The 24,158-nt window shown below is 38.6% G+C and overlaps 1 protein-coding gene across 2 annotated transcripts in view; it reads left to right on the top strand.

The window, feature by feature from the left end:
- The window catches only part of KHDRBS3 (KH RNA binding domain containing, signal transduction associated 3), a 224,540-nt gene that overhangs the window by 176,786 nt on the left and 23,596 nt on the right, over positions 1-24,158 (top strand). The gene's annotated exons all lie outside the window — the stretch shown is intronic.

Here is a 24,158-nt window from a genome sequence, read left to right as displayed (position 1 = left end):
TAGATAGAGAATATATATCTATATATGAATATATATATGAATATATGAATCTGAGAGAGGTGCACAATGACATGCAATTATTATAACACTGCTTTAAGCACAACACTTTATGTTCCTGAATTAGGAACCTAATATTAACCAGTTAGGACAGCACTTTTTCAAATCATCCCCAGTACCAAATAGTAGGTATTAACAAGAATATCATCGTTACTGCTTACTCAGTGCCTGGCACTGCTTTGTAGAGTTGACCTGAATTGTCCCACCACATCAGTGTCACCTTCAATATTATTTGAGTCTGAAAACATTTTCTTGCATCCAGATTCAGAGAGATTAAATTGCTCCTCTAAACTAACCAAGCAGACCAACCGCACAAATCTACCTTGGCCTTCACACGTTCTCTTTTGAACGCTCCTCCACTGCCTTTCAAGTCTTTAGTTGTGGTCTTCGTTTCAGTTACTGAGCAGATTCCTGTTTGTGTCTCCCAAGTCTGTTATCCAAACATCTAAAACTTTAAGATGCTTTCAGATTTCTTAGGAATTATGCTTCAACCTGTACTAAAACTTAGCAAACTCGGGCTACCTTAACCAAACATAGAATTTCATTTATGCTACATAGTAAAGTTGTAGGCTAAGACTAGTGAAATTAAGAACTTTGGGGACTAGTGCTGTGGTGCAACGGGTAATGCCACCGCCTGCAGTACCGGCATCCCATGTGGGCGCCGGTTCAAGTCCTGGCTGCTCCACTTCTATCCTGGTCTTGGCTATGGCCTGGGAAAAGCAGTAGATGTCCCAAGTCCTTGGCCCCTGCACCCGCGTGCAAGACCTGGAAGAAGCCCCTGTCTCCTGGCTTCAGATTGGCGCAGCTCCTGCCGTTGCGGCCAATTGGGGAATGAATCAACAGATGGAAGACCTCTCTCTGTCTCTGTCTCTGTCTTCTCTCTCTGTGTCTGTCTCTGTCTCTCTGTCTCTCTCTGTCTCCTTCTCTCTGTGTAACTCTTTCAAATAAATAAATAAATCTATAAAAAAAAAAAACAAACCTGTGTTTCCAGTTTTATATCAGCAAACAACATTGACTGCTTCTGCTCTCAAGAAGCATACAATAGTCACAGTGTTCACCAGTGGATAATCCCACGTAACATCTGATATCTGCAGTCTAAAATGTCTTCCTTTTGATACTTTGGGTTCTGTAAAATTAATTTCGTACCTCAGGAATCCTTTCTGCTATAGGCGTAGTTTGGTATCACCATGGACTCTTTATTTGCTCTCTCTTTTCTTTTTAGACGTCAAAGCAATTCTGAAAATGTTCTTTAATTTCTCTTGTTTATTTGTACTTCTTTGTAAATGTGGCTCCTGGAAAGCTTTGAATTATAAATGTGACTCACATTTTCCTTTTTTGTAGGACAGCACTGTGTTAAATGCTTCTGGCTGTGTCTGTCCATGGCCAACAGAGGAATGTAATAGTCTCCAGGTTACGGACACTTTCATGCAGGAATAAACAAGAAAATCCACTAGGTGAAGAGAGAATTAGGTTCAACTCACATTCAATTTTTTTTAGATTTTTATGTTAATATTTTGATATAATGCTGTTATAGTACATGTATTGCATAAATGTGCATTACAATTATAAGTTGAAAACATTCTTTCTGATACAGATATATTATCAAAATACTTGGAAAACCATGCTGCAGTCTTTACTTGAAAGATCTGTGGTCAAATTCCAGCCTTACCACTTATTGGCTATGGAATTTTGAGCAAGTTATTTAATCTCTGTAAGCCTCAGTTTGTGTAATAATTGGTTTTACTTTGGAGGATCAACCAGAAGGTTGAATGAGACAAGAGAGCATGAGGTTTCTGTAAGCTGTGTGGGAGGGCAGTATCTCAGTACCACCACACTGTGCTCTCTGCTGGAGGACTGAATGAGATAACTGTTATAAAGTAGTCAGTGCATTGTGGACACTGAATAGATACTAGTTTCTACCCTCTCTCCACAACTCTGAATTACTGCTGTTTCTCATTTCATATAAGGATGACTACAAAAAGCAGGTATTAGTAACTCTGGAAGGACTATGTGAATAAGTATTTTGCAGTAAATATCAAAACAGAGAGGGGATGACTTGCAAGGGACTTCTCCCTCTGTGGATGGTCCGTGTTACTGTTAAAGTAAACCAGGAGTCAGTAAGGAGAGCCTCTGGACCACCTGAAAGACAGAAGGTGACAAGACAGCAGTGTTTTGGCTGCCCTTTGGGCATCACCTGTGTGAAAGGATTCCTTTCAGTGATGACTTTTAAGAAACTTCCTAAGTCTTAATCATTTTATAATACTCCTTTGTCAAGAAAAAGTTTCTCTTGAGATATTTTACAAAATAGACATTTTTCTCCCAATTTTAAAATACTTTGTATTAAAATTGTAGTGTAAAAGAGAATCCCTACAGAATGACAGAAAATTCAGTATATTTTGACTATATGTCTCCATTGATTCTTATAATGACCTTGATAACTCTAATATTATATTAAGACAAAGCATTGCTTATCTAACTTTATACCTTTAATAGGTAGTAAGATGTCAACACAATTACTGTGAAGAGAAATAAAAAGTATTCTTTACAATATTAGAATTATTCTAGTACATATTGGCTCAAAAATATTCATTGATTCCTATGGCTACACGCCTTCTGCACAGCTACTGTGCATAAAAAAGAACAGGTGATAAATGGCCTCACCTCTCTGCCCTGCCTTTGGCCAGACATGACTTGAACCCTGACAGTTATCGAGATCATTTTTGGCTCCTGGAAACCCCATAGAAGTACATCTTTTTCATTTAAACTAAGCAGGAGTTATTGAGATTTGATGTCTCACTTGAAAACAGTCTCAATATTTTAGTTTGTGCTTCTGGGTAAATGCAAGTTTTCCAGAGAAATACTTGGGTCCTTCAGCAATCATAAAGTAAGTAGAATAAAAATGGTCTCACAGACATGGGTGTATATGGTTAACTGTATTGTAGACACACGTAGCTACCCTGGGTTTAATATAGATATACTGCTTCCCCATGGTACTCTTTGGTTTAGACATACTTCCAGGTATTTACTTAATTGCATCCTCCCAAATCTCTGTGATCTTTATAAAAATATTTTAAATTGCTGAAAAATGAATTTAAAGTAACAGTTGTCAACTTTGTAGAATCTGTGAGGTTTCTCATCCAGCTGTGTTCTTTGTATATACCTTATCTCCAATTTTCATAGTGACCCTAATGGTAGGGTTTTATATATGTAAGGGAACTGAGAAGTGGGATGTTTAGTAGCTTTTCTAAGAATATGCAGCTGAAAAGTCCTTAATTCTCAACTTTTGTCTTAATTATGAAATGCCTAACTTAATTATGAAATGACTGACTTGTGACACAACAGCACCTAAGCCCCTCGATCTAAATAGTCAAAACAATGAAAGTTGTTAGAAACTGTGTATTCTGTTGGTGTGTTTTCAAATGTCAAATCCATGATAAGCAGTGACTCTGAAATGAATATTGCCATGTGCCTGCTCTCTGGTTTATTGTTATTTCTGTTGGTTGCTTAGCATTATGTGTCCAGTAATGTCTTCTTGGCAGCTGATCCATGGAAATCTGAAAATAATTTAGAATCATCACTTTGGAGATGATGACTTATTGTTTAATTCACAGTGTAGCAGTTTTAGAATCAGTGAACTTATCTTTTAGAAATTAATGGTCTGTTGGATTAGGATCAACTGTTTCAGACTTTTAAAAGCAGGATGTAATGATTTAGTCTGGATTAAGAAGTTAGCCATGCCTTGTAAAACTTTTGTCAGGCTTTTCATAGGAAAAGGACCTTTTGTGTGTGTGTGTGTGTGTGTGTATGACTATTGCGTAACTACTAAAGGAATCTTGCAGCACAAGCTGAACATTATAAACTTTCAACAAATACTTATAACATGGTGCCATGTAGACGTTGACAAAAAAAAAAAAAGATCACAACACAAATTATACTGTAGATTTGTAAACAACCAAATTCTCAAAGACCCTGTAGGAAGACAAGTGCAAATAAATAAAAGGGAGGACAGTGGTGAAAAATTACAACCCTGATAAAGAAAAAACAAAAAAAATTCAATGATACTTGTTGAAAACATGACAATACAGACATTAATCAGGACCACTGCTATAGATGTAGAACCCAATGCAATGGGGTTTTTATAGTGAGGGAGAGATTGGGCTCAGTTTCAAATGTAGCATGGGCAAGTGGGAATTTATAGCCTGAGGAAAGGGTAGAAGTCAGTAGATATGAACAATTAGCAGAGTAAAGGTGATTGTGGCTAATAGACATAAAAAAAGTCTTGCTGAAAACAGGCCCAGCTGATCAGACACCACCTGCCACCTGGGAGATGCTGGGAAATGGGGAAACTGATCAGGTAGTGGAGTGTAGCGTTGCTTGTCTGGGAAGTTTGATCAGATCCATCTGAGACTCATACTTGGACTTTTCAGTTTTAATGTTCTACTAAACGTCGATTGTATTGAATAATCTAAGAGGTATTTGTGGTTTCATCAAGAATTCTTAATTCCTAGAATTAAGCTAAGAGAAAATAAATTATTTAGATTTGTTATGTTACTAAATTTTGAAGGAGTGGTGTCTATTACTATGTTAGGTGTTCTCAGGTTTCAATTCTGATGAACCTCTGAAATTCTCAGTCCTTAATTTTACAAATAAACTGATGCTTTTGAACTTGACCAATGTCACATAGCCAATAAATAACTCAAGCCTCATATCCACCTCTCTTCAAGAGAAAGCTCATATGCTTTTGCTTAATTTGAAAACAAATGGTTAATTTTTTTCATAAATGTACAAAGTACTAGAACTTCTGTACTCAAGTTGAAATTGAAATTGTCATGTATCATCTCCACAAGCATATGGAAACACGGTAGTGGGCAAAGGCAGAGTTGTGGTAATAAATCAGTTGACACTGTCAACTCACTCTTTACTGTGCTTGAGAATACATGAGATTTATCACAGAGGAATTGTAGAATAATGGTAGTATATGAAAACACAGTCCACCAGGGACATGTACGACATCATTTGGATTTAGCACTTCCATCTGCTTAATAGCATTGAGAAGACTGCAGCAGCGCTTGTGATCAGCCGTTCATAGCAGTGACAGATGCTACAGAGAGTGAACATACCAGGGAGAGGGGTTCGTGACCAAAATGTAGATTATGGGACAGGGTTTGCAAAAATTGGATGTGTTGATTATCTGACCCCCAATTTTAAGTCTTCAGTGTAGTGTTTAAGGTTGGTGAGATCAAAATCTGCTCAGTAAGTCTCTGCATCTTTTCTTCCACATGTTGCATACATTTTTAAATGTTTTTTTTTTAATTTTTAAAGGAATTTTTCTGGGAAATCTTGCATATATAGCCTCTTAGTGATTGGGAATAATCTAAAGTGTATAACATATGACTCTTAAGATTAGATGGCGTGATGTGATGCAAAGGCAGTGGCTATAATAAAACATATTCAAGGGCCAGCACCTTGTCTCACTTGATTAATCTTCCACCTGCGTCGCCAGCATCCCATTTGGGCGCCGGGTTCTAGTCCCGGTTGCTCCTCTTTCAGTCCAGCTCTCTGCTGTGGCCCAGGAGGGCAGTAGAGGATGGCCCAAGTGCTTGGGCCCCTGCACCTGCATGGGAGACCAGGAAAAAGCACCTGGCTCCCAACTACAGATCAGCGCAGCCCTGGCCGTAGCGGGCTTTTGAGGAGTGAACTTACAGAGAAGGAAGACCTTTCTCTCTGTCTCTCTCTCTCTCTCTCTCTGTCTCTGTCTCTGTCTCTCTCTCTCTAACTCTACCTGTCAAATAAATTTAAAAAAAAAAAATCAAAGCTAGATTTGAATCCTAACTCCATTACTACTTGAGCTTCGTGACTTGGACCACGTTGCTTAACTTCTTTTGTGTGTTTTCTTTATCTGTGAAATGACAAAAGTAATATTTGATTTGTAAGAATGTGATTAAATGAGATAGCAAACATAACATACATAGTAATATTTCAACAAATTTTCTATAGTAGAAAGTAGTGGCTATCGAACACTGTTCTAAATGTTTCATGCCTGATAAAAGTAGTTGCTGTTATTATTATCATTTTGTATGATTGAGAAGATCGATATAAAGAGATTATGTAACTTCCCTCAGGTCAGAGAAAGTGAGGGCTTGCATTTGAACCCAGGCCATCAAGCACTATGCTATGCTAGTTATCACACTTTAAGAAGCTATTAGTCTTGTCTGAGGAAATCTGTGGTCAATAAAATCTCAACAGACAAACAAACCGAATAAAATTATGGATGCCATTTTGAGGCCCAGTTTGTGAAATAGAGTTCTGGAAAGTTCATTTATTTAGGCTGCTTGGAGTCCTAATATGTGTTAGAACATTGACTTGAGGTCAGAGTTTAAGGTTATTTTTTGAAGGATGATTTATGAAAAAGAATGTCAGTGCTTGAATTTCTTAGAATTTATTCAGATCTCATTTATTGGACTTAATGTTACTTTTAAAATTGAAATGATCCAGATATTGTGTGGTTTCAATTTTCCGTGATACCTGTTATCATGAAGGGATATGTTCCTTTCTGGAAGTAATTTAAAAGTACATCAAGACCCTTAAGAATATCTATAACCTATGACCCAGTATTTGCACAAGAAACAATGTAACAATGAGTATTTTTTTTAAGATTTGTTTATTTATTTGAGAGGCAGAGTTATAGAAAGAGAGAGAGAGAGAGAGAAAGGTCTTCCATCTGCTGCTTCACTCCCCAAATGGCCACAAAGGCCAGAGCTGAGCCGAAGCGGGGAGCCAGGAGCTTCTTCTACGTCTGCTATGTGAGGGCTGCTGCCCAAGTACTTGGGGTATCTTCAACTGCTTTCCCAGGCTATCATCAGAGAGCTGGATAGGAAGTGGGGCAGCTGGGATGCCTTTGCCACAGGTGGAGGCTTAACCTGCTATACCACAGTGTCTGCCCCAACAGTGAGTGTTTGACAGTTTAAATATATTTTAAGAGCTCTTTAAAAAGAGTAAGTAGTTTCTGGCAGAGTTCAGGTAAAAAGGAGGGGTAGATGATAAATCTAGTTTTTTATTTAACCTAGTTTTTCAATTAAATTTATACTCAATAAAATAGGTAATAAGATTTGTTTGGGAAAAAAGTCTGGGGTCTGTAAATTTAAGGCCTACAAAATTGTAAAAATTAAGTAATTGATGTGCAAATATTTTATATACTACTCCCCCTCTCCTCTCCCCCTCTCCCCCTCTTCCCTTCTCTCTCCCTCTCTCTCTCCCTCCCCCTTCCCCTCTCCCCTCCCCCTCCCTCTCTCTCCTCCAGTCCCTGTAACCTCTGCATTTGAAATAAATAAACCCTAAAAAAATTGCTATACAGGTTGAGTGGCCCTTATCCAAAATGTTTGGAACCAGAAATGTTTCCAATTTCAGAATTATTTAGATTTTGAGAATGTTTGCATAGACTTTACCAGTTGAGCATTCTTTATCCAAAATGCTTCCAAATCTGAAAGGAGCATCATGTTGGTACTCGAAAAGTTTCAGATTTTCAGATTAGGGATGCTCAGTCTGTACCACAGGAAGATGAGTTTATATTGTTTACATAATGAAAGTAGTTATTTACCTAATCCAAGTACAGCCTTTGTGAATGGATTAGTAAAAAGCATTGGATAGAATCTTAGACATTGAATGTAAACATTGAATGTAAACAATACATATTGTTATATAAGAGAACTTCAAAAGTTGTGGACAAATTGAATTAAAAGGCAATATACATTTCCAAGAACTTTTGAAGCCCCCTTGTATAGTCTGATAAGGCATTTTAGATAAAGAAAATTCCTACAAGTTTGAATGTTAATAAGAGGAAAATAACATCTCAAGACTGAATTAAGAAATGGTTAATGAAAATAAACGCTATTTTACATGTCTTATCTGGAATTGGATTTGAATCACAGCTCTGCCACTTGCTAATAGTGTGACCACGGGCAAGTTATTGAACCTCTGCTCCAAGGTCCTGATCTATAATACGGCAAAGATAATAATAACTACTTCACACTTTTTACGTGTTGAAGTTCTGTAATCCTTTACCTAAAAGCTTGACGCTAAGTATCTAAGGTTTAGAATTTCAGAAAGGCAATATTGTGTATACACCATGTGTCAGTAAACTCCGGTGGAGCCAGTTGTGCTTCTCCAGGGTAATGATTGCTTCACGGATTGTTTGAAGTTTGCAGTCAAGGAAAATTTGTTTGCAGAAGTATGAACAACAGTATGTGTGGCAATTCGAAGAACTAGGAAATTTCTGAAGGAATAATATATGGGATTTATCCCTGGCAATTTGTAATCCCACCAAAATGAAGTATTGCTAGAGGATGAGTTAAAGGATTAATATGAGACCATTTCTTTTTTTTTTTTTTAAACTTTTATTTAATGAATATAAATTTCCAGCGCACAGCTCATGGATTACAATGGCTCCCCCCCCCACAACCTCCCTCCCACCCGCAACCCTCCCCTCTCCCGCTCCCTCTCCCCTTCCATTTGCATCAAGATTCATTTTCAACTCTCTTTATATACAGAAGATCAATTTAGTATAAAGATTTCAACAGTTTGCACCCACATAGAAACACAAAGTGAAACATACTGTTTGAGTACTAGTTATAGCATTAAATCACAATGTACAGCACATTAAGCACAGAGATCCCACATGAGGAGCAAGTGCACAGTGGCTCCTGTTGTTGACCCAACCAATTGACACTCTAGTTTATGGCGTCAGTAACCATCCTAGGCTGTCGTCATGAGTTGCCAAGGCTATGGAAGCCTTCCAAGTTTGCCGACTCTGATCATATTTAGACAAGGTCATAAAAGACAGAGTGAGGATAGTAACCAATGATCCTAAGAGTGGCATTTACCAGGTTTGAACAATTATACAGCATTAAGTGGGGAAGAGGACCATCAGTACACACATGTTGGGAGTAGAGCCATTGGTGGTAGAGTAGAGGTTATGATTACAAAGGAATGAGGCCCAAGTGCACTAGACAGGGCCTAGAACAAAGGACAGAGTCATTATTAGAGGAGCTAAGAAAGGTGCTGTCTAAGCTACAAGTAAGTTTTCTGATTGAGAGGCAAATAGAACCTGATAGAAGGGGCTTGATAATAATCTGGTGGGCTTTAGGCCTTGTAAATTCAGAGGCCCAGACCTATCTATCTCTTCACATGGGGTATATCCTAAGGGAGGTGTGAACCTCCTAGGGGAAGGCACTCTGTTGACTTTCATTACTATGAGACCATTTCTAATACTGGCAGCCATCACTTTAGCACTTGTTCTGGCTGCTAATCTTTGACATCATTTCAAGTCATCCTGTCATGCAATCTGACTTTACACTGAATTGTTCTGTAGCAAGTAATTTATAGTTGGTTCAATTACATATTAAAATATAAAGCATAATTTGTAAGATTAAATTTAATGACGTCAGGCCCAGCACTGTGGCGTAGTGGGTGGGGCCTGCAGTGCCCACATCCCATATGGGTGCTGGTTCAAGTCCCAGCTGCTCCACTTCCAATCCAGCTCTCTGCTATGGCCTGGGAAAGCAGAGGAAGATGGCCCAGGTCCTTTGGCCCCTGCACCCACATTGGATACCTAGAAGAAGCTCCTGGCTCCTGGCTTCATACTGGCCCAGCTTCAACCATTGTGGCCATTTGGGGAGTGAACCAGCGGACCTCTCTCTCTCTCTCTCTCTCTCTCTCTCTCTCTGCCTCTATCTCTCTGTAACTCTGCCATTTAAATAAAATAAATAAACCTTTTAAAAATTTAATGACTTCAAAATCTTAATAGCGCGTCAGTATTCTGCTCACTTATGCTTTATAAAGACACGGTGGTTTTTAGGATTTTCCGAAATCCAAAAGCCACCCTTGAGCTATAGTTTAACAAAGCTATGATTCCTTGGGTCAGTAGTTATATTATCCAAAAACCTTTCTGGATTCTCTTCACCTCATAAAAGTTGATAAGTAAGTACTAAGTCAATCTTATGTTTTACTAAAGTGCTCTACACTTGTCTCTGTTTTCCAGTAGTACATGCTAGACTGTTGATAATCTGCCCCCTTTTTATTGAGAGCCCCTCAATGGTAGGAGTCTTTTGTACTCCTCTTTATATCTCTGACACTTAGCACAAATGGTCAAAAAAGTAATCCTTTTGTGTGGTTTTTAGATATATTGATAACATCTAAGTCCATGTCTACTGTAGACTTCTTTATTAAAATACAATAATACATCTGGTACCATTGAAACTATAATTTGAAAATGGACAGTTGTCCTGAACTGTAGGTGCCAAAAGACGAGTTACCTATGCAGCCTTTTTTTTTTTTTTCTGTTAAATTCTTTTTTTTTTTTTTATTTGACAGGCAGAGTTATAGACAGTGAAAGAGAGAGACAGAGAGAAAGGTCTTCCTTCTATTGGTTCACTACCCAAATGGCCACTACAGCTGGCGCTGTACCGGTCCAAAGCCAAGAGCCAGGTGCTTCTTAATGGTCTCCCATGCAGGTGCAGGGGCCCAAGCACTTGGGCCATCCTCCATTGCCCTCCTGGGCCACAGCAGAGAGCTGGACTGGAAGAGGAGCAACCGGGACTAGAACCCGGAGCCCATATGGGATGCTGGCACTGCAGGCGGAGGATTAACCAAGTGAGCCACGGCACCGGCCCCGCTATGCAGCCTTTAGAAGTATACACATGGTGCCCAAGTAAATCACCTTTTTTTAAATCTGGGTCTTGTTGTAGCCCAGGTATCTTCAAGTTTTTTTTTAAACTCTCCAGGTTTTTTTGGTAATCACTGAAGTTATTTGATAATCAGTGAAGTTTGAGAGCTACTCTTCTTAACTATTAAGTACTATATAAGTGAGGCAACATATATAATATACTTTGCACAGTGATGAACATATCATTGCCAAATAAATATTTGTTTCTCAAATTTTTGGCATTTCTGTAATATACTACGTAACAACTTATAAGTACCTACTATTTGCCCAAAGCTATCCTAGGAGCTTACAAATTATCAGTGAACAAAACAGGATAAGGAGACCTGCCCTGTTCCGTTTCAGCTCTAATAGTGACATTTTAAAATTTGTTAGGCATAGTCAGCATCATTTAGGAGCTAATTTAAAACTTGAATGCAATTTCATAGTTTGCCTAAATTGGTATCTATGGAAGCAGCACTTTGTGCAAAACCTGTCTGATGGGAATGTGTCTCATGTATTCTGTCACCCTTAAAGTTATAATTGCCATTCATTTTAATTTATAAATTCGTATTCTTCTGAATAGAAAACTTCAGAAGTCCCTTTGGAATCAGATGTTTTTGAACAATTGGGAATAGAAAAATTAGCATTTCAAAACTATAATAACTTCTATCTAAAATTAATACCAATGTCATTAAAAGCTTGCACATGTAAAATGAAGAAGCTACAGGGGAAGATTATTGCCTGCAAACACAATAGCTTGACCACCCATAGGCAACTGTGTGCTAGTTAAAGGCTGTCAATGATGTCCACATCCTCACTTCTACAGCCTGTGGCTGTGTTACCATACAAGAAGGAAGAGTACATTTATTTTTAATAAAGACCTTGAGTGAGGAGTTGATCCTGGGAAATCCCAGTGCATCCACTATAGTCATAGGGGACCTTAAAAGTAGAAGAGGAAACCAGAAGAGTTTAGAGAAGATGTGGCTTTGGGAGAAAAGCACAGAGATCCAATACTATTGGCTTTGAAGAGGGGAAAAAGCACAGCCACAGGCCAGATGCAAATGGCCTTAAGAAGCTGGAAAGAGCAAGGAAACAGGTTGTTCTCTAGAGTCTCCAGAAAATAACATAACCCTGCCAACACTCTGTTAGCCCGATGATACTCAAGTCAGAACTCTAAAGAATCACAAGACAAATAATCTGTGTTATAGTGTTACATCTGTGGCAATTTGTATAGCAAAATAGGAAAGAAATTAAGTAACTAATACCAAGACCAAAGAAAAGAGGTATAATTTCATAGGCATAAATTTTATCTTACTCTGTTCTTTTTCATAAAGCCATTCATCACTCTGCTGAAAAATGAAATAAGAAAACATGATAGTCAAGAAAAAGTAATAGAGCCAGAGTTAGTCCTTATATTTGAATCCTTAAAGAACATCTTAAAAAAAAAAGATATGATAAATATGTTAAAAGATACTGTGCAAAAAGTGGGCATCATACCCAAACAAATGAGAATTTCAGTAAACATGGAAATTTTCTTTTTTTTTTTTAGAATTATTTATTTATTTGAAAAGCAGAGTTAACAGAGAGGGAGAGACATATTTCTTCCATCCGCTGGTTCTCTTCCCAGATGGCCCAACAGCCAGAGCTGGGCCATTCTGAAGCCAAGAGCCAGGAGCTTCATCTAAGTTTTCTCATGGGTGCTGAGACCAAGCACTTAGACCATCTTCTGCTGTTCTGGGCACATTAGCAGGGAGCTGGATTGAATGTGCGACAGCCAGGATTCCAACTGGCACCCATATGGGATGCCAGCATCGCAGACAGCAGCTTTACCCACTGTGTCATCATGCCAGCCCCATGTGGAAACTCTGAATAAATGTTAAGTGAAAATGCTAGAAATGAAAAAGATGAGCTTATCAACAAATTATCTACCCTAGAAGAGATAAAAAGAGAACTTGAAGATGAGTTAATAAAAATTATTCAGAAACACAGAGGAAAAGAAAGAGTCTTGAGATTTGTTAGAAACTATAAAACAGTCTAATGTTTGTAATTAGTCTAAGAGTGAGAACTGAGAAAACATGGGACACAAAATATACTTGAATAGATAATAGGTAAATATTTTCAAAATTAAGAACGAGCCATCAAAGAAGGAGGTACCTTTCTCTGAAGGGAAGAGAGAACTTCCACTTTGACTATGACCTTGTCTAAATAAGATCGAAGTCGGCGAACTCAAGAGGCTTCCATAGCTTTGGCAACTCATGACAAGAGCCTAGGGAGATTACTGACGCCATAAACAAGAGTGTCAGTTGTTAAGTCAACAACAGGAGTCACAGTGTACTTACTCCTCATGTAGGATCTCTGTCCTTAATGTGTTGTCCAATGTGAAGTAATGCTATAACTAGTACTCAAACAGTATTTTACACTTTATGTTCTGTGTGGGTGCAAACTGATGAACTCTTTACTTAATATGTACTAAATTGATCTTCTGTATATAAAGATAATAGAAAATGAATCTTTTTTTTTTTTTTTGGACAGGCAGAGTGGACAGTAGAGGGAGACAGAGAGAAAGGTCTTCCTTTTTGCCGTTGGTTCACCCTCCAATGGCTGCCGCGGTAGGCGCGCTGCGGCCGGCGCACCGCACTGTTCTGATGGCAGGAGCCAGGTGCTTCTCCTGGTCTCCCATGGGGTGCAGGGCCCAAGGACTTGGCCCATCCTCCACTGCACTCCCTGGCCACAGCAGAGAGCTGGCCTGGAAGAGGGGCAACCGGGACAGGATCGGTGCCCCAACTGGGACTAGAACCCGGTGTGCCGGTGCCACAAGGCGGAGGATTAGCCTAGTGAGCCACGGCGCCGGCTAGAAAATGAATCTTGATGTGAATGGAATGGGAGAGGGAGCAGGAGATGGGAGGATGAGGGTGGGAGGGAAGTTTTTTTGGGGGGGAAAGCCATTGTAATCCATAAACTGTACTTTGGAAATTTATATTTACTAAATAAAAGTTTTAAAAAAATTTTAACTGATATACAAAAGATTATATTTAAAAGGTACATGTGCTATTTCTGTATATGAATACACTGTAATGTCCAATCAGGGTAAATACATTTATCACCTCAAATATTTAACATTCTTTATAAACTAAACATTCCAACCCCCCCCCAAAAAAAAGAAAAGAAAAGAACATCCTCACACGTATCCACATGCTTAGATAATCCCAAGCAATATAAATATAAGGCAAAACACAACAAAACACAACATATACAAACTGATGAGAGACAAAAAAGGAGACACACAGATAGGAGAGAGATGAATCTTGAAAATAGCCAAAGAAGAAAAGAATGTTAGGTACAGAGGAGGAATAAGACATATAGCTGACTTCTTATCTGGAGCAATGAGACATTGTCTTTAAACTGATGAACAACAGCTGTTGCCACAGCATCTCATATAGAGAAACTTATCTTTACAGAGTAATGTTAAATAAACATGCTTTCAGGTAAAAATAAAAGGAAGTTTATATCCAGCAGACTGGCACTGTTAGAAGTGCTAAAAGATTAGTATTCTGAGTGAAATAGATTAATACTAATAAAAAGAATCATTCTATCTAAAGGAAAGAACACTGTAAAAGTAAATATAGAAAACACAAGAAGCCCTTTAAAAAGTATTCTTTTGCATTTATATATTTGTATTTAACTGTTGAAAACAAAAATAATTTAATGTGGAATTTATAGCATATTTATTGAATATATAAAAATAAAATATGACAACAATAGTATAAAAGCCCAGAGAGATAGTAGTAACTGACAGTATATTGTTGGAAGTATTTACACTGTCAATGAACCATTTAATTATTGAAGATAAAATGATAAGTTAAAGATACATACTGTAACTTCTAGAGCAACCTGTAAAAAATTTAAAGAAATATAACTAAAAATAAGTAGAGGAGATAAAATATGAAAAATATTAAGTTCACTAGTTAAAAAGGCAAAAAAGGACAAACCGAAGAAAATAGAGCAGTTTGGAAAATTAGAAAAATACCATGATGAAATACTTTGATCAAAGTGTATCAATAATTAGGAGACAAAAAACTTAAATTAAAAAGCACACTAGATTAAAAAACTATATTATGTTTGAAAGAAAAAAATGTTAAAGATTTTATTTATTTATTTATTTATTTGAGAGAGAGAGCCGCAGACAGTGAGAAGGAGAGACAGAGAGAAAGGCCATCCATCCTGTGATTCCCCTCCCCAAAAGGGTGCAATGGCCGGAACTGTGCCAATCCTAAGCCAGGAGCCTCTTCCATGTCTCCCACACTGGTGCAGGGGCCCATGCGTCTGAGCCATCTTCTACTGCTTTCCCAGGCCATAGTAGAGAGAGCTGGATCAGAAAAAGAACAGCCAGGACTAGAACCAGCGCCCATATGTTATGTCGATGCCACAGGTGAGGATTAACCTACTGAACCACAGTGCTGGGCCCAAAAGAAAAATTCTTAAGTGATAACTGTACACTTTGAAAATACAAGAATAGAAAATAAAATGGAAGGAAAATATTCACTAAAAAGCTAACGTAGTTGTATTAATTTCAGGTGGATCTCAAGATGTTTCTAACTAGAGATAGTCATTTTCTAATTGTAAATGGATTTTTTTTAACTTTTATTTAATATAAATTTCCAAAGTACAGCTTATGGATTACAATGGCTTCCCCGCCCCATAACTTCCCTCCCACCCGCAACCCTCCCCTTTCCCGCTCCCTCTCCCCTTCCATTCATATCTCAATTCCATTCATTCTCAATTCTCTTTATATACAGAAGATCAGTTTAGTATATATTAAGTAAAGATTTCAACAGTTTGCCCCCACATAGCAACACAAAGTGAAAAAATACTGTTGGAGTACTAGTTATAGCATTAAATAACAGTGTACAGCACATTAAAGACAGAGATCCTACATGATATTTTTTAAAAATTGATTTTCTATGCAATTTCCAATTTAACACCAGGTGTTTTTTTTTTTCATTTTCAATTATCTTTATATACAGAAGATCGATTCAGTATATACTAAGTAAATATTTCATCAGTTTGCACCCACACAGAAACACAAAGTGTAAAAATATTGTTTCAGTACTAGTTATAGCATTACTTCACGTTGGACAACACATTAAGGACAGACCCCACATGAGACATAAGTACACAGTGACTCCTGTTGTTGACTTAACAATTTGACACTCTTGTTTATGGTGTCAGTAATTTCCCTAGGCTCTAGTCATGAGTTGCCAAGGCTATGGAAGCCTTTAGGGTTTGCCGACTTCGATCTTATTCCAATAGGGTCATAGTCAAAGTGGAAGTTCTCTCCTCCCTTCAGAGAAAGGTACCTCCTTCTTTGATGGCCCCATTCTTTCCACTGGGATCTCACTCGCAGAGATCTTTCATTTAGGTTTTTTTGTTTGTTTGTTTTTTCGCCAGAGTGTCTTGGCTTTCCATGCCTACAATACTCTCATGGGCTCTTGAGCCAGATCTGAATGCCTTAAGGGCTGATTCTGAGGCCAGAGTGCTATTTAGGACAGCTGTCATTCTATGAGTCTGCTGTGTATCCCGCTTCCCATGGTGGATCGTTATAAATGGAAATTAACTGTACCTAAGCTTTCAGAATAAATGCTGAAGCTTAGATTCTATTCTATGTGTGGCACCAGAGCCTCTTAACTATTAATTCTGTGCCATCTTCTAAAATGATTATAGTAGTGTGAAGAAAGTTGCTTAAAGTGAAAATATGGTTATACAAGGAATGTAAATATGGCAAATATTGCATGGATATCACAGGATCCCTATCAGTGTGTGCTCTGTGAAGCAAAATCAACAAGCTGGCATCACCAAGATGCCTTGTGTGCTTGACTCAGCTGTGGAGGAAAAAGATTGGCACAGTTTGTAGTGAGGAGAGATTTTTGTTAATAAAAATTTATTTTACTTGGAATCTAACAAAAATATATAGTTTTATTTTTCAATTATGTAGGACCATCTGCAACCTTTTAAGCCACTTTTTGATAAAAGAGATTTAGGAGCTGTTAGAGAAAGCATGGTTAGAGAACTCCGGTATCAGAGTACACAAGGTACACAACATCCCTTCAGGACCAGGTTAATAACGCTCTGAATTGATCATGAGTTCAAAGGAGAGGTTGACTTTTTTCTTATAATGTGTCCCCTAGCTAATGTGACAACTCTGTAGTTACTAAGAATCTAGTCGTCTTCTGCCTTTCTTTCTTCTTGTCCTTCACCCTGGCTTCTATCCTAAGGTTCAGCTCAATTTCCATGGCTGTGACACTACCAGCCACCAAGTTGATGCAATAAGAACTCCTGTTAGTTAGATTTCTGTTAGGAAATTCCCAAGAACTTTTTACTCCAGGAGTGTGGTGTTGGTTTCACTGACTGCCTCAAATGCAAAAGTAGCTAAGAAATTCAGTTGTTTGGGATTGTTAAATTATTAACACTGGCATCCCACCCCAGGTCTTCTATGAGATCTCTTGGTGAGAAAGAAGGAATAGTGCATGTTAAATGGGCAGCAGACGCCTATTGATTCTCCTCTTTTAACACATTAATTTTTTTTTCTTTTAGATTTTTTCTTTTGACTGCAAAGAGCATGAATTCAGATCTAGCTGAACTAGTTCAATATACTTTTACCTATAGTATACCCATGTAACCAAGAGGGAAAGATTCCAGTGTCACGGAAGGTTATCTGGCTTTTTCTTTTAGACTTTGAATATGAGATATCTTAATTCCAGTCATCTCCTTTGGTCAATCTGAATTACATGATTTTCTAAAAAGTACCCAAATACATCTCTTACTTTTTGAGAATGTAATAATTGGTAGTTGAATTAGATAGTAATGAAAAGCAGGGAGTATGGAAGTCAGAGTGACTAAACTTCTACCCTGACTCCATGGTGTTCTAGCCACATGACTTCAGATAAATCATTTTATGCCCCTGGTCAGCTGCTATCCCTAATGCCAGGTCAGATTCGATATTGTTCTGTTCAGATTTTTCATCTTTGTCTTGTGATTAGTCAATTTAAACTTTTCTTTTGGGAAACTTTTTCATGTTCCCCAAAACTCCAGATACCTAGCCTCTGAGTTCCTACAGAATTCTGGTTTTCAACATCATAGTACTCATTTTGCCCTGCACACAGTAGGTACCCTATAAGTACCTGATGAACAAATGTTGAAAAAGACACTATTTGAACTTCCTGAATTCCTACTAAGGTCATCTCACAAAGATCTGCATTTTTGTTTTTAACATAAATTTACAAAATACAGATAACTAATATCTTAATTTGTCTTTAAGATAAACATAATGTCTATAGAATACCTAGCATAATTCTTCATAATAGGCATATGATAGGTGGTGCCTGCTGTTAGCGGTGTTTGACATCTTTGTATGTCTCTGTGTCCCATGTAGTACCAGCCCATAGTAGCTGCAGTAGGGCCTCTTCTTCGTGATGCTTGCAAGAATGTCTAGGGCACATGCTTTTTTGTCGCTCATGATGTATCCTTCTGGGTTGCCTTACACAGAGGTGGTACTGTCAACTCTGGAAAAGAGAATGAGGGAGAAAGCATTCTGTTTCTTGAGAGATCAGATTTAAACATGAAACAAGGACTTTCTGACAGGCTTGCTTGAGGGAGTTACTGTGACAGGCTATTCAGGTGTCATTTCTGGAAGTCTTTGAAATTAGAGCGAGGTAATCATTTCTCTCAGCTGATTAAGATGCTTTAGCCTGAAGGCCCTTATGGCATCTCAAGGTCGACTTCTTCCCTTTGATTCAGGAAAGTACCAGTAAGTTCCTACACTTTGTCGTGGAGGTAAAATGTAAAAGCATTTCACTACAGAGAGGGGAAGGCTCAACTATGAAAGGCATGTATTATTTCTGGTTCTCTGGTAAATCTTACCTCTGAAATGAAAATTTGTAAACTTCATTACAGCAGAGGATTAAGAATAATAGTCACTGGGCCAGTTCCGTGAAGCAGTGGATTGAGTTGCCACTTGCAATACTAGCATCCCATAGGAGTGCAGCTTTGTATCCCAGCTGCTCTGCTTTTGATCCTACTGCATGGCAATGCGCCTGGGAGAGCAGCAGGAGGTAGCCCAGGTATCTGAACCCCTGCCACCCACATGAGAAACCAGGATGGAGTTTCTGGCTTCAGCCTGGCCCAGCTCTGACTATGTGAGCCAGGTGGTAGAAGAATTTACTGAATTGGGGCATTTGGGATAGTGTCTGACTTAACCAACATTCTGTGTCTGAGTTTGTACTTGAGTTGAAATTAGAGCACATGCTGTCCAGCCTGTGCTTCATAGCAGCAAACTTAGCCCAGTCAGTAACTTGCAGAAGATAAGAGAAAAACTGGAAAACGCAACTTGGGGAGAAGGTAACTGCATTTGTTCAGCAATGAACAGAAACATTTTCTGAGGGAACAGACAGCCGAGAGGTGGTTTCTGAGAGGTGGTGGGAGCTGAAAGAGGGCATACCAGCCTCTAGCATTTAAGTGACAGTATGCATGTGGGGAGGGTAAGCCTGGAAGAGGACATTCTACAGGTGCCTGCAGAGTCCCAGCTGAGCTGACTGTGCTGTCTTCAGAAAGGAGCCCTAAGGCCAGGATTTCTGTGGTGCTCTGGATTTCAGGAGACTGACTCCTGACGTCTGCTTGGTCTGATGTTGCTAATTTTGGTGTATATACCATAGTCCCTCCCCCCTTTATCTGCAGTTTTGCTTTTTTTAAAATTTTTTAAAGATTTATTTATTTGAGAAGCAGAGTTACAGACAAAGGGAGAGATAGATAATTCTTCCACCCACTCCCTGGGCCATTCTGAAGCCAGGAGCCAGGAGCTTCTTCTGGACCCCTCACCATCGGTGCAGGGACCCAAGCCATTTGGACCATCTTCCACTGCCTTCCCAAGCCATTAGCACAGAGCTGGATCAGAAGAGGAGCAGCCAGAATATGAACCAGCACCTATATGGGTTGATGGCACCACAGATGGAGGCTTAACCTACTACTCCACAACGCTGGCTCCAAGTTTTACTTTCTAAGTATTCACCTGTCCTCAGTTAACTGTAGTTCCAAAGTGATGGAAAATTCCAGAAAGAAAAAAATCATTAAAGTTGAATGCCATTCTGAGTACCATGATGGAATATCACACTGTACCACTTTATCTAGCCCAGGATATGAATCATCATTTTGGCCAGTGTTTCCACACTGTATGCACTACCCACCTGTTAGTTACTTAGTAGCTGTATCACATGGACTGTAGAGGTATTGCATTGTTTGTTTTTCAGGTAACCCATATTATACTTAACCATAGCTCCAAAGCTCAAGGGTAGTGGTGCTGGCAATTAGGATATGGCAAAAGGGAAGACATAATGTGATTTCTTTAAGTGAAAAGATATAAGTTCTCAACTTAATAAAGAAAGAAAAAAAAGTGTGCTGAAATTACTAAGATCAACTGTATCCATGAAATTATAACAAAGGAAAAAAAATGTGTTAGATATCATGTGCAGATTTGAGCTTACACTAGAGGTGAGATGTTGATACAGTAGGGGGACTATGTAAACACATGTACCTATGATATAGGCAGACAGGATCAAATTGATTAGATTTGTAAGCTGGAGACCACACCCCTCCACCATACCTCCTGTGTGATCTCATGCCCCTAACTGATCTCACCTGAATGCCCACCTGTCTATCATAAGACTATGTAACCACTCCCCTTTGGAAATCCTATAAAAGGCCTGGAGTGCCCATGGCTCGTTCTCTGCCTTTGCTTTGCTGCCCGTGCTAAGCTACCTGTGGCTGCTCATAATCATATGCTTGTTCCACGTGGATCCTGCCTGCTTTCTGTCTGGTATGGACCCAACTTAGCTTCTAGACTTCTTTCTCCCCTAATAAAGACCTTCATTTTCCTATACATGTCTCTCATTGAATAGAATGCTTAAAAACTTACCATGTTGTCTGGTTTATTTGAGCCAGTATTCAGAATTCTCTGAATAGATGTCAAGAACCCAATAAGATTATTAAATACCTGAAATTATTAATAAGGCTGGGCGATATCACATATACACATTCTAACTACAAAACCTAAGCTGAAATGTTCAGTAGTGGTCTCATTTCACTGTCTCTACTTGACTTCATCCCAGTTTCCTTTGAACTTGATCTTTTTATCACCAAACAACTCTTTCCAGTATTCTCCATGACTCTTAAGTGGCCAAATCTCCAAGTCACTTCTCAGTCCTTGGTTGTCTTCCATCCCAGATGGTTAGGGGGTCCCTCCTTCTGTTTGAAGCACCACAGACCCTTGCTATCTGAGGAGCCTCCATGCTTCCGCTTCCTTGGCTGTGCATTCTCAGTCTCTCCTGCCAAGTCACCTCTTTTCTTTGTTTTGCAGTGCCTCAAGGCCCAGTCCTTTGATGCTTCTCATTTACAATTAGGCCCTAGGTGATCTCATGGTGTTTTATGGTTTATCTGTAGGATAAATCCCAGTTTAGGTCTCCAATTCAAACTGACCCCTAGATTTCTCTTTACTACTGCTTCCAACTCTCTCCCATGAGGCCTCTTGAACCCAATGTGTCCTGAATCACACTTCTGATCTCTTTTCCCTCAAAAGCTATTTCTGCCATACTCCATCCTTTCTCATTAAATAAAAGTTATCCATTAAAATATCAGATCTTCCCATCTCAGGATTTTAAAAAAATTTAAAAATACAAAGCAAGAAACAAGAAACCCAAGCTTTTCAGTGGCCTACGTGATCCTCCGTGATCCACCCTAGCTTGTTGCATTCTCTTTGATTCTGTCACCCTCCCTGTTGTCCCCTCTGCTCCACCTGCACTGCCTGTCTTTCTAGGCTTCAGCTATGCCATGAATGTGCCCCCAGAAAGACTTTGTGACTGGACAGTCCCTCTGCCCTACAGTATCTGCATGACTCCTTCAGTACCTTCAAATCTTCCCTCAAATGACCCGTAATTTGAAGGGTTCTCTCTCCAGAGTAAAAAATAAAAGCCTATTCCATCCCTGCAGACTCAGCCACTCTTTGTATTCTTAGTAGGACTCCTTTCCGTGTGACATATAAGCTGTGTCTGTCTCTCATTGTAATATACATACAAGCTCTCTGAAAGTAATGAATTTGTTTCTTAAATGTTTTGAAACCAATTGAATCCCTGAGTGAATAAGTCAGTAGATGAAGATGGCAAGGGTCTTATTAGATTCTCAGATAGCAAGGGTGTTTATATTAGATTCAGTAAATGCATTTGCTAGGTGGCAGGGCCAGGACACTGGACCAGGTTTGATTAGACCCGGGCAGTGAAGTGTAGCACAGTCCCTAGAGCAGGGCTTCACCTGTGGGTCTCAGTCTCCGTGGGAATAAAACAGTAAAATGGGTTTCTTCTAGAACAGTTATAAGACTTAATAAATTAGATGACTATACTTTTATTGTAGAGTATATAGAGCTGTAGGCTAATATTATTGCCACAGTAAAATTCAGATTTTAATAGTATCAGTTTGCAAAATAAGGCTACTATTAAATATTTTAAATATAACCAAATTCATTGCTTTTTAAATTACTAGTTTACTAGTAATGGAGGAAAGGATCTGTTTTCTTATCATTTTAGAATTCTACTTTATGAAAAATATAGGATATCAATTTTCAGTTTTAATTTTCTAAAAGACTTTTTGGGGACTACAGTGTTAGATTCATAGATTCATGAGGAAGGTACAAAGAGTTCCCATATACCCATACCCAATGATGAACTACAATTTGTGTTAACTGTTAATTATTTGAATGCAGAATGTTTTCATACCTATTTACATTTACTCTTTTTACCAAATCTTACTTTATAACTTAAAAAAGCATGGTGAAATTATTTTGTAAATTGGCCTTTATTTTCCCTCCCCCTTCAGCCTGGTGATGGATCTTCTCCTGAACAATGAAATGTTTCCTATCAGTCAGGTTAACAATATCAACTCTGAAAGGTCTGTAATTTAGAAAATCAGGCCTTCAGTTCTTTTTGTTTTGTTTTGTTCTTTTTTGTTGTTGTTGTTGTTTGAGATTTTATTTATTTATTTGACAGAGTTATAGGCATTGAGAGAGAGAGAGAGAGACAGAAAGGTCTTCCTTCCGTTGGTTCACTCCCCAAAAAGCCACAACGGCCAGAGCTACACCCATCCAAAGCCAGGAGCCAGGTGCTTCCTCCTGGTCTCCCATTCCGATGCAGGGGCCCAAGCACTTGGGCCATCCTCCACTGCACTCCTTGGAAGAGACCGGGACTAGAACCAGCGCCCATATGGGATGCCGGCACCACAGGTGGAGGATTAACCAGCGCCGGCCCCTGTTTTGTTTTTGGTTTTGTTTTTGTTTTTAGAAAGCTTTTAATTAATAAATACAAATTTCATAGGAACAGCTTTTGGAATATAGCGGTTCTTCCCACCATATCTGCCCTCCCACTCCCACTCCAGTCCTACATCCTTCTCCCTCTCCCATCCCATTCTTCATTAAGATTCATTTTTAATTATTTTTATATACAGAAGACAAACTCTATACTAAGTAAAGATTTCCACAGTTTGCACCCAGACAGACACACAAAGTATAATGTACTGTTTGAAGACAAGTTTTACCGTTAATTCTCATAGTACAACACATTAAAGACAGAGGTCCTATGTGGGAAGTAAGCGCACAGTGACTCATGTTGTTGATTTAACAATTGACACTCTTATTTATGATGTCAGTAGTCACACGACACTCTTGTCATGAGCTGCCAAGGCTATGGAAGCCTCTTGAGTCCACAAACTCCATTGATTTTTAGACAGGGCCTAAGCAAAGTGGAAGTTCTCTCCTTCCTTCAGAGAAAAGTGCCTCCATTTTGATGGCCCCCTTTTTCCACTGGAGTCTTACTCACAGAAATCATTCATGTAGGTCATTTTTTGCCACAGTGTCTTGGCTTTCCATGTCTAAAATGCTCTCATGGGCTTTTTAGCCAGATCAGAATGCCTTAAGGGCTGATTCTGAGGCCAGAGTGCTATTTAGGGCATTTGTCATTCTATGAGTCTGCTGTGTAGGCCTTCAGTTTTTGTTAGCTGAGCCTTTATCTTAGAGAGAGACACCCTCTAATTAAACCATAGGTTTAAACTGTAGGTTTAAACTATCCTTTTAAATTTATTTAAATATTCAAATATTTGCAAATAGATATAATTTTTATTTTCTAAAACAAAAATTCAAACCTAAATTTATTTTTCTGTTTTCTAACATTGTTGGCAGTAGTAAATAATTCATACCAGTTAAGGAACTGAAGTTATTCTAGAGCTGAAACTGTTCCTGATGATTGAGAAGAACCTATATATGTATTTATATTACTATGTATCTGTTTTTTTAAAGCTCATCTCCTCACTCAAT

This window comes from Lepus europaeus, chromosome 4, assembly GCF_033115175.1.
Source record: "Lepus europaeus isolate LE1 chromosome 4, mLepTim1.pri, whole genome shotgun sequence".
Taxonomy (NCBI): domain Eukaryota; kingdom Metazoa; phylum Chordata; class Mammalia; order Lagomorpha; family Leporidae; genus Lepus; species Lepus europaeus.
Note: the sequence above shows the minus strand (reverse complement) of the source record. Positions and strands in the feature narration are given on the sequence as shown.